This window comes from Ruditapes philippinarum, unplaced genomic scaffold, assembly GCF_026571515.1.
Source record: "Ruditapes philippinarum isolate M1 unplaced genomic scaffold, ASM2657151v2 ctg18066_1_1_1_1, whole genome shotgun sequence".
Classification (NCBI taxonomy): domain Eukaryota; kingdom Metazoa; phylum Mollusca; class Bivalvia; order Venerida; family Veneridae; genus Ruditapes; species Ruditapes philippinarum.
The window spans coordinates 1-16938 of record NW_026856122.1 but is presented as its reverse complement, the minus strand read 5'-3'; the positions used below and the strand labels follow the sequence as shown (position 1 = coordinate 16938).

The 16938-nt window shown below is 33.5% G+C and overlaps 1 long non-coding RNA gene across 1 annotated transcript; it reads right to left on the bottom strand.

Annotated features, from left to right (window-relative positions):
* Positions 1–2039: 2039 nt before the first annotated feature.
* On the bottom strand, positions 2040–16649 carry LOC132745447 (uncharacterized). The gene is made up of 5 exons (XR_009627840.1): positions 16526–16649; positions 9319–9432; positions 8351–8479; positions 5794–5907; positions 2040–2162 (listed from the first exon to the last, which is right to left on the bottom strand). It is a non-coding gene; the product is annotated as an uncharacterized LOC132745447 (long non-coding RNA).
* Positions 16650–16938: the final 289 nt, after the last annotated feature.

The window sequence follows — 16938 nt, the reverse complement described above, 5'->3', positions numbered from 1 at the left end:
TTTAGACCAAATGGAGAAAGTTGAAATCAGAGCCGTCATTAAGTACCTCTGTAAGAAAGGGATGTCCCCCAAGGACATGAAGACTTCATGGATACACTTGGGAAGGAGTCCCTTTCCTATAGCACTGTGAAAAAATGGGCTGCTAATTTCAGAGGGGCAGAGAGAGCATTGGAGATGATGAACGGCCTGGGCGGCCAAAAGAGGCCACCAACGATGAAACTGCCGAAGCTGTGCACGATCTGGTCATGTGCGATCGAAGGCGAGACCTGCAAAGCAAACCTAGGGAAGTGGGTATAAGCTTTGGTTCAGTTCAGACATTTCTGACTGATGTCTAAGGCATGTAAAAGGTTTTCGCTAGATGGGTCCCCAGACAGTTGACTGACGACAAGAAACGGACCAGGCTTGGCATTTCAAGATATCTTTTGTCCCGCTACGAGGATAAAACCTGATTTTATCTACCGGATCGTAACTCAGGATGAAACATGGGCAAGATTGTCATACCATGCACGCGCATCCTCAACATTCTGATACCGCGAACACTTTTTCAACCAGTATTTTGAACAAAAACGAGTCATGTAAAGCAATCAGAATAGATTTGAATTTAATTTCTTTTGCATAGAAGATGTACATACTTGTAGTTTTATTATTCCAAACGCCTTGACACAAGTGTTCCCTTTCTTGTCAGTATTTCGCGTTGAATGCGATTTTATTCCGGATACTGCGTACACCCGGCGTTGAAATGTTACAGAAATTGAAAAACTGTCTATTAAACTGAAAGTTTCTCACAACTGGAAGTGAGTTTATTGCAGAATATATATTTCACAAATATATTTTCAATCTTTGTTATTGTTCCTTTGTACGAACAATGTCTTATAACGAACCTTTTTCAGGAAATAGACATTATGATATTGCGTACACTCTCAAAAAATCAAGATACTGCGTACACATTTATATGTTATTGATTCTGCCTACACTTTCTTCGAAGCAGTCTTAGATCATAATATGATCAAATGGATAATACTGGCGAACAAAAAATAAAAAAGTGAATTAAAATAAAAAAAGGATTCAATTCCTGTGTTAAGTGCTTCCTTAAAATGTTTAAACTGTACATCCTAAAAATGGTTTAAGTTTAATATTTTTCATTAAATTGTTTACTCATTTATGTAACACTCTAAACTGATAATTAAAATAATTAACTTTTTATAGTCAAATTTATAGTTCATTGAAAGAAATAGATGTATGTCGATTATATCGCGAATTCTTCTCCAGACAACATGAAGGACGATCGACATCGTTAAGACGGTCCTTACAAATACATTTGAATAGGCTTTTTTCTGAAACATGGGTTTCATCACTTCGATCCAGAATCCAAAAAAACAGAGCATGCAGTGGAAGCACTCGGATCATCCCTCCAAAGAAATTCAACAGGGTGCCATCCGCAGGGAAGATGATGGCTTCAATTTTTGGGATAGTCAGGGGAAATCATTATTGACTATCTTCAGCAGGTCGTTCCAGGAACGGTACGTAATATGCAAACAAATTGAGACGTCTGCGTAAGAAATCGCGCGTAAAAGGAGGGGCAATCTGACTCAAAATGTTGTGCCCCTCACGACAATGCGATGGCTGCTGCCACTGACTGCGGCTTAGAAATTCTTCCCCATCCCCCATGTACTCAAGACATTGCTTCCTCTGACTTCTACCTGTTTACGAAACTGAAAACCAAGCTTCGTTGTCGACGTTTTGGGAGAATGAAGGTGTCATTGAGGCGGCCAATAAGTTCTTTGAGAACCAAAATAGAGAGTTCTTTTTTGAAGGGTTAAACAAGTTGGAGTACAGGTGGGCAGAGTGCATTGATGTAGAGGGCGATTATATTAAAAAGTAAGACCATACGTTCGGTTCTCTGATTACCGGAAGTACATCGGGCTAAGAACTTTTTGATAAATCCTCGTATCTGCTCAAAACTGGTATAAAACTTGATTAAGCAGTTCACGGTTGGGGTTTGTTTGAATATATGTAATTAAAATCATTGACAAGCTTACCTATTTCACAATTATTTCCATACCAACCGGAACAATAACATGAATAGCCCTGCTGGTTACTGATACAAAGTCCACCATTTTTGCACGGACTGCTTGAACAGTGGTCAACCTGTGTTGTTACCTCTGTATTATGACATAACAAGTTATTTATACAGTATAAATCCATATTTAAGTCGAGATTAAGAAATATTTTAATTAAACTTCATTGAAATGTTTCCGCTATAAGAAGTCGTGTCACGCACATGGACCAGGTCTCTAGGTCACAGGTCAGGGTCACTCTTAGAGGTCATTTAAAATGTTTGTCGGGAGCAAAACTTCTACATTCATAGAGGGATTTCAATATAACTTTGGACTAATGTTCACCATAGTGAGGCGGAGTGTCGCGTACTAATTTCGGGTCCTTCCACCATGGGAAACGTCACATATAGAAGTCTAAGATCGGTCAAATAAAAATATAAAGATGTATATATAGGGACCATACAGTCATCATGTGTTTTAACATCATGAGAGGTATTGCTCAATAAATGATTTAGGTATCTAGATAAAAACAAAGTAACACTTAGAGCTAATTGTTCAACAGCTTGTCCGGAGCAAAACATCTACAGTCAAAGGGGAATTTTGATATACTAGTAACTTAGGACGAATATTTACCATTGTAAGCGGAGTGCCGGGCGTGAAATCCGGTCATAGCGATCAAAGTCAAGGTCACACATAGAGGTCAAAGTTCAGATAAAATATGAAAACTGTGTAAGGACCATTCAGTCATTATTAATGGATTGAAACAAAAATGACAAATATCATGACAATGGCTTGGACACATGTAATTTAGGTAAAAATTTGCAAAGTCAAGGTCATTCGAGATGATTAAATAGCCCGATATTGTCCATTGCATACCTCCTTCATACATGGAGGAATGTTATTTTACATTGTTGACCGTAATATGACGCAGTGCCTTTCTTATGAACCAGGTCTCTAGGTCAAGAGTCAAGGTCACTGTAAGGTCTTTAAAAAAACGCTTGTCCCGAGCAAACATCTACATATATTGAGGGTATTTAATTTTTACTTGGCACAATATTTCAAAATTGTCTCGCATAGAATTCAGGTGCCTGCAACCAAGGTCAAGGTCAAACATAGAGCTAAAATGTTCGATAAAAATACGAAAATATGTATAGGGATCTACTTGCTTGCCACACTTCTTATTGCCCATATCTACACATAAAGCTTTTGTGATGGGCGTTATTTTAGTGACAATGTCATCCTTGTTGTATTCATATTATTTATGTTCACAAGGTTAGCTTTTAAAAAAGCTAGTAGCGACTCGCTTCGTAATTTTATTCCAGGGGTGTGTTTAAATGTAAAAATGACAGTTCTGTACCTGAAGAGACTTCAGCGAACATCAAAATAAAAGTGACATATAAAGTTACGGAAGCCAGTTCTCTCAGTTTAACAGAGGGGAATATGAGTATATAATATGAAATTAGGCAAAGCCTACGAACGGGGAAGTCGTTAAAAAATTCCTTTCATTCTTTCCGTTTTAAAATTGTCATTCGGTATTACATGCACCGCTTCCGTTTTCACTCGGAACACTCGACGTTTATTATTTATCCGAAAAGTTGAGATTTGTTTCGTTATCGGAATAACCTGCCTTTTGTCATTGAGTTACATTGTAAATGGCGGCGCCCGACTAGAACTGACACTGAAATATTTCATTGATAGGTATAGAATTCTATATATTTTTTAATTGTTTCTTTTAAATATACACGTGTAGTCTATAGCCGGGCAAGCCAAAGCCCGGACCCGCTTCGCGGGCCCGGTCTTTGACTTCCCCGTATGAAGATGCATGTAAACAGATAGAATGAAGTCCCTATGTCTATGCACATTTACTATATGGCCTGTTGACCTTGACCAAAAAATGTTAGATAGGTAGAATTCATAAAGATGTCTCTTTATACAAAGTTAAGTTGTAATATGTTCTTTAGTATTGGAATGAGTGACAGACACAAGTCCTATACAGGAATATATTACTGAAGAACTCTCTTGGGTGTGGGCGAATTTAGATTCATGGGGCATGATTATTTGATTTGTACAAGTTCTCAAGTCTCGTAAATCCCGGTCAAAATAGACCGGGAGAGACCGGAAGCGACCGGACCGGAGAATAGTATATCCCAGTAAATACGGCTGTGACTAAAAGAAGGATTGGAGCACCACACTAAATACCGTATTCCGGTATATACCGGACAAGGCGCTTGAAAGATAAAATGCTAAAATCTTGTCTTTTTACCCAACGGAATGAACTTTAACAGGTCTAATTCATCTTTTCACACCGAATCAAGTACGATAATCCAGAAAAAATGTAAAATTCGGCGAAAAAAACGATATTTGTCTATTTTGTGATCATGATTTCTGCAAGCGTCTAGAGGTACTGCTCCAATCCTGTATTGAGCTAAATCCAGTAAATACATACACAAAATACCGGAAAGGATAAAATTACCGGAAAAAAAGAAAAAGAAAATATGCACAGAACCAGATGTACACTTATGTTAATTAACCAATTAATTGTTAATTATCTAACGTACTACAGAGAAAATAGGTGAAATCGCTAAATCAAAAGTCAGTGTAAATATGATTTATTGAAAAGAATTCATGAAAACAAATATTTTATCATCATTATGATCTTTGCGCTCAAAGCAATACTTGTTCCTTTTTAAAAATGGCGTGAAAATTGAAGGTTTTTTGACGCTATGTAAGATCAAATTTGATTGGCTTAATTATTTTGGATTCCAGCCAAGACAGATAAATTTTGTAGAAAGCTGGAAGCCAAGCTTAGATTAAATTTTTGGATGGATTCGGAGTTTTAGGTTGTTTCTAAGTAAAATCCTAACGTAATACCGGCTCGCCGTGGCGAGCCGGCATCAGTGATTAACGATTATCAAATAACAAGACTATTATTAAATGTTCTATATATGATTTGTAACCATATCAATTATTCAACACAGTTGATGTCAGTTTGCATATTTGAATGACTGTGTCATTTAATCATGAATATAAACGATCGTTCTATTAACATATTACTTTTTAAATTTGGCACTTATCATGTAGAACGAAAACGTTTTGTAATTTAGTATTTCAACACAAGTCATGTTAATTTGATAAATTAAAAACTTACTGTTTTATTTGAATTGAATTATTGTAACATTATCTTCCCTTTAACTAACATAGAAATAATAGCCATTTAAAGTCTCCGTGATTTTCCAGACCAAAGTCAAAGCATTACACACAATGCTTATTAAAGTAAATTTACGTGTCGCCGAATATACGGATGTACGGCAAAATAAATTGATATTAAAATGTCCTCTTTATCAAAATATATGCAACGAAATATTTTTTTTATTTTCTATAAATGCTACACATGCCACATATTATATTGAATAAAATCATGAATGAATTTCTTGTTATTCAGTTAAACTTCTTTAACATAGAAACATACATACTTGTTGTCCCGTCCAGCTATTTGCGCCATTACATTTGTAGTCACCTAATAAATTTATACACGTTGCGTTCTTTTGACATAAAAGTCTGATTTTATGAGTTATATTTTGTTTTTATCTTCTTTAGTGTACTTTACCATTTCAGTGCAATTATTGGTGTCCGTTAGAATTTCAATATTTTTAGATATTTTTTTTTACATTCGTGGAGTTCCTTTCATTATAAGTTTGTTTTAAATTCGAAAAGTTTTGTAAATAAGGCATCTGACCTGTGTCACATAACGCGCCAGTCCAACCGGACCTACATTTGCAATTATAACCGCCATGCGTGTTGCTACAGGCTGCATTATTTAAACAAGGGTTGACTAAGCATTCATCCACATCTGAAAACATAAATAATAGTTATCACTCATCGTAAAAAAATACAAAAAAGAAAAGATAAGTTAAATGTATATACTTATTTTCAAGCTGAGTCCTTGTAAGAAAGGAGAAATGTGGCTGTGTGTTTTCCACTTATCATCTGAAGGTGACATGCAGCTGCTGACATGTGAGCAAAATTTAAACTCTTATCATATCGCGGTGATCAGATAAATAAAAAGACAATAAATCGCTCGGGGCTAAAATATCATCTGGAGCCACGGGGAATCTTTGCATCACCAGGATTATGACAAATCTCATAAATAATTTATATGTCACATAAGCGCTTTAATTCATATAATTCCTTATGATAAAATTAACTTAAACTTGAAATAATTATGCAGTAGGCGCGAAAGTCTGTAAGCAAAATCTATTCGAAGCAGCTGTAATCTTGACCCTAGTGAACCAAAGTCAGATAGTTTACCTATATCGAATTTTTTATCAGTCAATAAATCAGGGCAGCATGAACTGTGTAAAAATCTAAATGCATCAGAGTAGGAACCTTGATCCAAATAAACTTTTTCTTTCTCTCAAAATGATAGGACCCAACGGAAATTTACCTACTAAATAGCTTTGAAAGATATCAGTTATTAAATTAAAGCTGAATAAGGAAAAGTGTAACAAAATGTAATCAGGTATTAGTGTCTTTTATCGTAGTGTCCTCTTACTCCTCACAAAGTAAAAGCACCATTAACCTTGACCCAAGTGACTCCTATCAACACCTATATTAATAAGACTACCAAAACAATTTCAAAATAAATATGAAAGATCACTGTCAATAAATAAAGACTATTTTAGCAGAGGTAGCACTCCACACTAAATTTCAAATTTCTACCGTCAATGTCCTACAAGCAATATGTCTCATGAATCTGAATCCACAATATTCACTATATCCATTAACTCCTACCTTGCCATTCGAAGCTGTGGCTTCAATTAGTGGTGTGCTGCCAGAAGATGTAACTTGCATGATGAAGAGTTTTACAGGGAGATAATTAAAAAACAAGTTCCTTTGACAATGAACACGTTTCAAAATAATTTCCAGAGATGTAAAGAGGAATATTGCACTTCTTCTCACTAGTTTTTATAATTATGTGGTGTATATATGTTGCAAAAATATCAAAAAGTTTACGAAGCGTTACACACTTACTAAAGCGCTACCTATCTTTAAAGTTTGCTTACCAAATATATGAAATGGAGTCAGAATTGTGACATCTATCCGAAAATTCTATTTTTTTTTTTGATTCCACAAAATTGTTCGAGACATGTTACAAATATCGAAAATAAGCAAATTATGATCCATCTATATCATTTTAGGCCGATGAAACTATTGAGAATATATAAGAATTAAAGATGATTATGAAAACTGATATAAGAGACCGAGTGAAATATAATGGCAATGCAAGTGATAGGTCATTTTGCCCATGTTTATTTCAATGTGTATGGTAAGGGATTCTTTCAAAACTTCTTGAGCAAATGTTTAGCTGGTATGTAAAAAAGTGTCTTTTTTGTGGCCGGTTCTATTCAGAAATTATGCGAGCCTTCGATTTGTTCGTACGAGTATATAACTTACCGGGTACAGAGAAGATATTTATTTACTTTTATGTCACACCTGTTTTCTTCCATATACATCCATTTGCCCCACCCCTAATGAGGCCTCAAATAGTGAAAACAATGCCCTATTCAATCAAACACTTGTATTCGTTTGAGAAATGTTATCAAAAAAGTGAATGTTACAGGGAGATTATTCAAAATTCAAGCAATGTATCATTTGACAATGTACCAACTCTCTATACGTTTCAAAATAATTTCTAGCCGAGCATTATAATTACGTATCATATTGGGAGATTAAAAATAACTATGTAAAGAGGAATATTGCACTTCTTCTCACTAGACTTTATAATTATGTGGAGTTTTAATGATTTTATAGTTTTTGGGCAATGCACTTTCTCTAAAACACTGAATTTTCTCTAACTGGTCCAAGATTTTGTCAAATTACTACAATATGTATCAAGTTATTGTCTAAACAAGTGTGTGACAGAAACACGGACAAAGCTCCGACAATATGATTTCCCTTTCGAAAACATGTAAATACATGTAAATACAACACAAGAGTCACATAAATTTAGCAAAAATATCAGAAAGCTTACGAAGCGTTACACACTAACTGAAACGCTACCTATCTTATTACAAACCTGGGAAAAGCTTGCTCATAAAATATATGTAATGGAGTCAGTATTGTGACAACGATCCAATTTTTATTTTGTTTCCACAAAATTGTTCGAGATATGTTACAAATATCCGATAGGCAAATTATTATCAATCTATACCATTTTAGACCATGAAATTATCGAGAATATATAAGAATTAAAGATGATTATGAAAACTGATTTAAACAGACCGAGTACATACCGTCCACGCAAAGTCGTCCTGTCCATCCTTCACTACAGTTACATTTGAAGGCACCAATTTCGTTTATACAAGTAGCACCATTGTGACACAGAAGCCCTCTAGAGTTAAATATCGCACACTCGTCTAAATCTGGTTCATAAAAAGTATATTTCACAACACAACGCATCTTACATCGTATCTGGTATTGTAGTATAATCATGTGTCACTCTTACAGCAAATGATTTTTTTAGAAAATACCTTTGTGTTAATGTTTTAAACTTCAAATAAGAGAATGAAAATATACACACGATAATGCATTATATATTTATTTAGATATACGGTTATAAGCCTATCAAATAGTCTTCAAAGAAAACACTTATTGTGAAAACTGCATGTACTCGTATGTAACATCGATTATCATTGGTCGACCAATGATATATACATTCATATAAGATGAACTCAACTTGCTTATGCACCAATATAATAAGCTAGATATACAAGTTTAAGTAACATTGTTAGCAGAATATGTAGCTGTATATGTGTAGCATAACATCGGTCACATTTGCCTCGGGTTATATATATCTCAACACACTTTTTGTATCAAAAATTTGTTGGTACTGGTAACTGTTTCAAAATATACATTATTTTATAAATGAATAACTTTCCTATTTAGAATTAACTTGCTGAATTACATAGACTTTTCCAGCCTGTTTTTGCTTGGAACCGCATATTTCCAATTTTCAGACGTCAATATGAAAATTTATAGTAAAACAAGTTTTTACCAGTATCACACATTTGCCCTGTCAAATATGGCGGGCAATTACAGGTGTATCCGTCATTTTTGTTCCAACAGGTTCCACTGTTCTTTCATAGGTTTTTGTAACATTCGCCAAAATCTTTAAAAAATAGGATTGTCCCACTTTTCTTCAGAAAGATGAACTTAAACAGATCATTACAGATTCAGAGGCAGAAAAAAGACATGAAAGTACCTATGTCACAGTTAATTCCGGTCCATCCTGATGTGCATGAGCAGTTATATCCCCCAGGCAAGTTGGAACACGTACCATTATTCTTACATGGATTTGTTAAGCACTCATCTACATCTATATTCAATTATATACAAGAGATTTTGAGTCATAAAATTGTTCGGCTGTAAATCAAATTTCTTTTTCATCAACTAAAATCTGAATCGATCAAGTTTTGCATAAAACACCAACAGTAAAGTCTTGATTAATTTTTTTCATTTACATCTGCAAAATTACTGAAAGTATCCACTTAAAAATTTATACAAGATGTAGGGATAGATATTTTAATCCAAACAGTTACAAAGTTACATAGTGTCAGATAGTTTTTCGTGTATTCTGCTCTCGAAACAGTGTATAGAACCTGGCCATCTCTTGATACTTACATGGAATCTCAAGAAGAGTCAACAAATGATAGTTTGGCTTAATGTTTTTTTTTAATCACAACTTTTGTGTTTATTGCTGTTACCTACTTGCTCATGGACATAATACCAAGAATAATCCAGCTAGTCTTTTCGTCCAGAAAGAAAATATTGATATTGCCATGTTAAAACATGGTGTTGCAATGTTGTGTAATATTTGAAGTGGATAAAAACAAATGCTGTGCCTTATCTGTGTAAATTCCTGGTTAAAGCAGGGGAAAATAATTGAAATTAAAGGTATTTATGTGGTTGATACACCAGTTCATAGGGAACAATTTATATATATACAAAGTAGAAGTGTCTAAATAATTGATAAATGAAATTTGCCCACGTTTCCCTGCTGTACAGATGTTGTATCAAATATGGCTAGTCTTTGTCGTGTTGGGGTTGCGTTCATTGAACGCCGCGTTTCCGTACAATATTTTAGGAAGTCTATCTTTATTGTCTTATGATGAAAGAAAAGAATATGTTGTTTTATAATCATTCGCAGAGTACTACAGTGCCAGCAGGAAACAAGAAAATTCTACAACTGATGATTTCATCAATGCAAAAGAAGCTCTTTCTAAATGGACACCGTGTAAGAACCATGCTGCTCAGCAGAATTATCGACATGGAAACTCCACTAATCATCCTGATAGTTTTCCAAACTTGATAAGAATTACATGGTAGCTGTTATTGCTCCTCTCCAAGCAACTACTATAGAAGGGGTATTCGGCATTCATATGACACTATCTGGAGAAAGGCCTTTTGGATTTTTGGATTAATGCAAATATCACTTGGACCTGCTGTGGAACATGTTGACTTTCATAAAGCATTGTGCAAGTGAAAGTCCGCCCATACAAACCAATTAGAAATTGTCAAATAAAGCAGACATAATAGCTCCGTACTTAAACATACTGAATTTTTTTTTTAAAAAAGCAAAAAAAAAAAAAATAAATAAATAAAAAAAATCAAGATCAACAAGGAAGGGCGACATTCAATGAACGTAACCCCCACACGAACCAGCAACATAGGACCACTTGGAAGGAGCCAAGCAAGACACCAAACAAATACAGAACAGGACACAAGGACCTGTTTAGTGCCATTACATTATTTCTCCTTTGTTTTTCTTGTTGTTAGACAAGTTCTTATTTAGTAAAAACCATTTCTTTGACAAGAATGGAGAATTTGCTTTAAAATCAATAAAGATGTCGTTTAACCATCTTTCATTTGATATGTAAATGCGTTTAAACGAAAAGTGTTTGAACGAAATATTATGTTAGCAATGGACGTAAAAGTGTAAAATGCCACTACTTAGTGATTACCAGTCTGACTTTGTGTTCCTTTCCATTCACCGCCACATGTGCAAGTAAATGGAGTATTTAAGTCCATTTTTCAATAAGAAAAGAATGCAAATCATATCTTTTAATGATGATATTTAATTTGAACAAATATGTGCAGTATGAATTCTACCTATTCTTCGATGTTAGAAAAATGGCTTAGAAGCATAATTATATATATATATATATATATATACTATATGTATATTTTGATACTATACAGTACACACGTATTGAAGATTTTGTGCTCGATTGTGTGCACATTATACATGTAATACACCCCTGATGAAGGCATAATACGCCGAAAGTACTTGGGTATTTATACTTTAGCACTGTATGAACGTTTATTTTCTCCAAATTTATTGTTTTTTTCCACGTTCTTGTATCCTTCTTTGGATCCAGTGTTTTTGAAAGGTATTTTGTAGATGCAAATATTTTTCACAAAACCTATATATATATATATATATATATATATATATATTATATATATATATATATATTGTATATATATATATATATATATATATATATATATATACTACATATAAATTTTTAAGTGTGGGTAACAAATCTTAATTACAGGATCTTTAATATAATTATATATAAATGAAAATCTAATAGATATTTTGATTTATATATTTATTATAAAGGGTAACATTTGTGTTCTACAGTCATTTTAAACCCAGTGAAAAGCTTTTAAAGTTTGAAACTTTGCTATACAACGCACTGATTGAAATACATGTATATATGGAATGATTAACATACCACAAGCTTGTACACCTACCCGAAAGTTTTTCCAAAAGCATAAAGACAACATTTGTTTACGTTTTACATTTGATATATAACAAAGCTTTAACTTTTTTATTCCCTTGTTGCACCCATTTTGCTTTATTTTTGCAGAAGTACAGGGTGTTTATTTTGCTAAAAGGGTTATTAGATTCAACGCAAAATGTCACGTTTCAATGATATATGGGATAATTTTAATATGCTTTTAATACTTAAGATGTAAACTATTTTCCTCCTTTTTTTACGAAGATTTAGTCAAAATAACATTTTTTCAAACGATGGCAATCATCAATCAATTATTTGCCAGAATTATCTTTAGTTATTATATTTAACTTGAACTGTATTTGAACCTGTGGAATATCTAAATGAAACTTTTAGTGACAAATTATTGAAATTGTTCGCGTCCCATAGGTTAAGCAGTCATACTCTGGCTACTCAACATGGCCGTTATCGAGGTATAGATGGACAGGATAGACTGTGTGAAAACTGTACATTGCATGTCGTATAAAGTGAGTATCATCTTTTTTCATTCCGTACACATTGTTATGAAATTTGTTAGAAATATTTACAAAACACTGCAAGGGCATTTTGCCTAAATAACAGTATAATGTAAGTATAATAAAAATCAAATTTACTGAATGTAATCGAACTATGTAAATAAAGCATTTTTGTTCCCCGTCCTTTCAAAGAAAAAAACGTTGGATGTAGAAATAGGCTCCTTTTGCCTGTCCTTCCGTCCGGGCAAACATAAAAGGTCTATTAGCTTCATTCCGTCCATTACCTTAGTTAAACAAGAACCGGTTGAACCGGGTGATGCTCCCCGAGAAGGTATTGGACACAGGAAAGTATAAAAAAATGAACAAAGGGCAAAAACTCCAAAATTAGGCAAGGCGGAGTTATGTTTGTTTTGCACTGCACTTCTTTTCAATGAGATCTATCTATCTATAAAGTTTCCTCATGATATCTTATAGTTTCAGAGTTATGTCATGGGTAAAATTCAAAGTGTAAAAATGAACAAAGGGCAATAACCCCAAAATTAGACAAGGCTTTGTTTAGGTTCTTTAAGCAGTGAAGTTCTATCCAAAAATATCTATCTACCTACAAAGTTTCATGTTGATATCTCTAATAGTTTTCGAGTTATGTCCCGGACAAAAGCAAAAATAGTAAAAATAAACAAAGGGCAATAACTTCAAGATTAAGGCAAGGCAGAGTTATGATTCTTTAGCACTGCACTTTTACCCATTGAGACCTATCTATCTACAAAGTTTCATGTTGATATCTCTAATAGTTTTAGAGTTATGTCCCGAACAAAAGTAAAAAAGTAAAAATAAACAAAGGGCAATAACTTCAAAATAAGGCAGTGCAGAATTATGATTCTTTAGCACTGCACTTTTACCCAATGAGACCTATATATCTACAAAGTTTCATGTTGATATCTCTGATAGTTTTAGAGTAATGTTCCGGACAAAGTTCAAAGTGTCAATATGAACAAATGGCAATAACACCAAAAGAAGGCAGAGCAGAGTTACGGTTCTTGTGCACTCCACACCTAATAAATGATATCTATCTACCTACAAAGTTTCATGTTGATACCTCTTATAGTTTTAGAGTTTTGTCCCGGACAAAGTTCAAAGTGTAAAAATAAACAAATGGAAATAATTCAAAAATTAGGCAGGGCAAAGTTACGGTTCTTAAGCACTGCACACCTGCTCAATGAGTTCTATCTACCTACAAAGTTTCATGTTGATACTTCTTATAATTTTAGAGTTATGTCCAGGACAAAGTTCAAAGTGTTAAAATAAACAAAGGAGAATAATTCAAAAATAAGGCAAGACAGAGTTACTGTTCTTATGCAATGCATACCTACTTAATGAGATCTATCAACCTACAAAGTTTCATGTTGATACCTCTTGTTGTTTAAAAGCTATGTCCCGGACAAGAAAAGCGGACGGACGGACGGACAAGGCGGCGACTATATGCTCCTCCGAAAATTTTCGGGAGCATTAAAATGAAGGAAATCCCATAAGCTTACAGGTTAAGTGGTAATTGAACTGGTTTATGTAAAAAATTGCCACATAAAAATAAAATACACATAAACAAAATGTTGGCATGTCCGTCTGTCCGTCACAATTTCGTGTTCAGTCCATAACTATGGCATTTATCAAAGGAATTTGAAAATAACTTGGGACAAATGTTTGTTATAATAAGACAATGTGTCATGCGCAAGAACCGAACCCCTACCTCCAAGGCCAAAGTGAAACTTGTTGATAACAGGCCAACATTGTCTATTTAAGGGTGTATGTCGTGTCCGGACCATACTTTGCTTATCCATGATATTGAAAGTACTTGGCACAAATGTTATCAATAATGAGACAATGTCTCATGCGCTAACACCAGTCGCTTGACTCTAAGGTTAAGGTCACAGTTGAAGGCCAAAGATTAACATAGTCTGTTATAGGTTATATTTTGTTGTCTAGTGCATAACTTTCTCATCACTCAAGGAATTTTGAAAAACCTTGTCATAAATGTTGACAATAAAAGACGATGTGTCATGCACAAAACCAAGACCATTTTCTCCAATGTCAAGGCCACATTTAGAGAACAAAGGTTAACATGATATTTCATAGGGTATACTTTGTGTGCAGTCCAAAATATTTTTTAAAACTTTTAACGGATTTTGAAAGAACTTTGCACACATGTTCACAATACTGGAACCAATTGTCATATGCCTACCTTCAATGTCAAGATCACACTTGAGTTCCAAAGCTTAAAATGGTCTGTTCTAGGGAATATTTTGTGTGTGGTATATAATTTTTTTTATCATTCAAGGGATTTTAAAATTACTCGGCACAAATGTAAACAATAATGAGACGACATGTCATGCGAAACACCTACACCCATACCTCAAAGCTCAAGGTCACACTTGGAGTTCAAAGCCTAAATAAGTCTGTTACAGGGTATGATGCCAAGTCAAAACCATGCAAAAAATGTCATAAGTGAAATGCCCACATACCTTGATTGATGACTGGACACGAAATATACCCTGTTACAGACCATATCCTATATTGATTTTGTACTTGCCACATTTTGTTACTTTGAAATAGTGATAAAAGTACACAAATGTATTTCACAGGAATTATTTCATTATATTTCTTTAATGAATTTATTGTTACTGAAATGTACAGATCTAGCATTGATAAAAAATTTGCACTGAAAGTCAGATCCATACCTCAATCGTTTGAAATAGCATAATTGTGTGTTTCATGTAAAATTACAATGGCGTCTGTTACAAAATCTTGAAATTTGATAAATGTGTAATTATATACATGTCCTATTTTTGCTGTTTTTTCTAATTAGAATATTATAGTTCCGTTTTTATGCCATTTGATGCATGTGTGATTTGTATTTTTTGTAGCTTGTCAGGCTTTGCTAAAGAAATTTTATACGCTAATATTGCAACTTTATATCAAATTGCATTGAAATGAATTAATATTTTAAGTAATGGTCTCCTGATGATTTAATGCTGAAAATATTTGAAAATTTAATCATCATAAAATAAATATATTTAGACGTCTTAAAGATATACAATGCTTACATTTATCATGTTAAAAAATATTGATAATTGCTAGACAGTCTCTAACTAAATACACAATGAACATATTTTGACTATACACAAAGTTAATATGCAATGTTTTAACTCTATACATTATAGGTGGTCACAATATGAATATAAAGTACCAACTTTGACTGACCAATGCAGTCTCCTACACATAATTCTTTATTCAAATAAGATTATAGATTTTAATAATTTTCTGTGACACAAGGATAAGCATAGTATATCTTTACGTTACATTTTGTTAAATAGTTGAAATTTATTTTTGATTTTAGTTTTCACAAATGCATGTTATGGCATATATATACGCCATATTGCAACGTTGCTAAATGTTCGTGAAATTGGCGCCCTGAGAGCCTCGTGGCCTGAAATAATTCATAAAGTAGCGGCGTAATGACCTTAAATAGGTGATTTATGCAAAACTGACTTTATAAAAAGTTATGTTTTTCTATAGCATGTCCACAGAAATTGATTATTAAGCAATTCAGTATTTCTAGTATATGTCATAAATTTTAGGCTGTTAAGCTACAAGGCTATTAGATTGGAATGCAAAGATCTTATTATAACATATATATTTATACCGGAAACCATTTTTCTTTTTTAAGAAACAGTGACATTGCTCTTGACCTTAGGGGATCCATAAGCAGTTCCAAGCAAGGTTTCTACATAAGCTTGCTGTATACCAAATTTGTAAAAACGATTTCATTCCTAATTCAAGATATTGACCAGAAACCGTTTTCAATTTTCGTTTCAGTGACCTTGACCTCATACTTATGGAACCAAAAACAAAAAATCCCAAGATATAATTCAACTCAGACAAATATTATGTATCAAATATATTTTACCTATACAAATTATGTATAAATATCGTATCCAAAAGCATAGTCTCTTGCTTTTCAAAAAGTTTTCGTAGGGTAACAATGGCAGTTGAAACCATTTAACACGTTGATTTGCACTAATCAATATCTGACCCGCAAATTTCAGAAAGTCTTAACAAATATTTTTGATAAAGATAATGTAAATGAAATAGTTACCAATCTCGCAAAGTGTACCGCTCCAACCAGCAAGGCAAATGCATTGAAAGTGACCATCGGTATTATTACAAGTCGCACCATTTTGACAAAGATGAAACTGTTTACACTCGTCTATGTCTGTGTTGATAAATATAGTGTTTGCTCACATGTTAATGAAAAAGGACAAATGAAAATATGTTCAAAAGCTTCATATGCAACATGCTCTTCCGTTAGCTGTTGAGAATGATTTATTTATCTGCTGTATTTGGCTGACACGTCATTAAACTTATACACAAGAGTCAGTTACAACGTATTATAAACAAATAATTTATCTAGTAATTTAATACTCACAATATTTTACTGACACTTTTTTATGTAATTAATTTAGATTTAATTTGACATACTAATTTTTAATCAACTCAGCACTTTTTAAA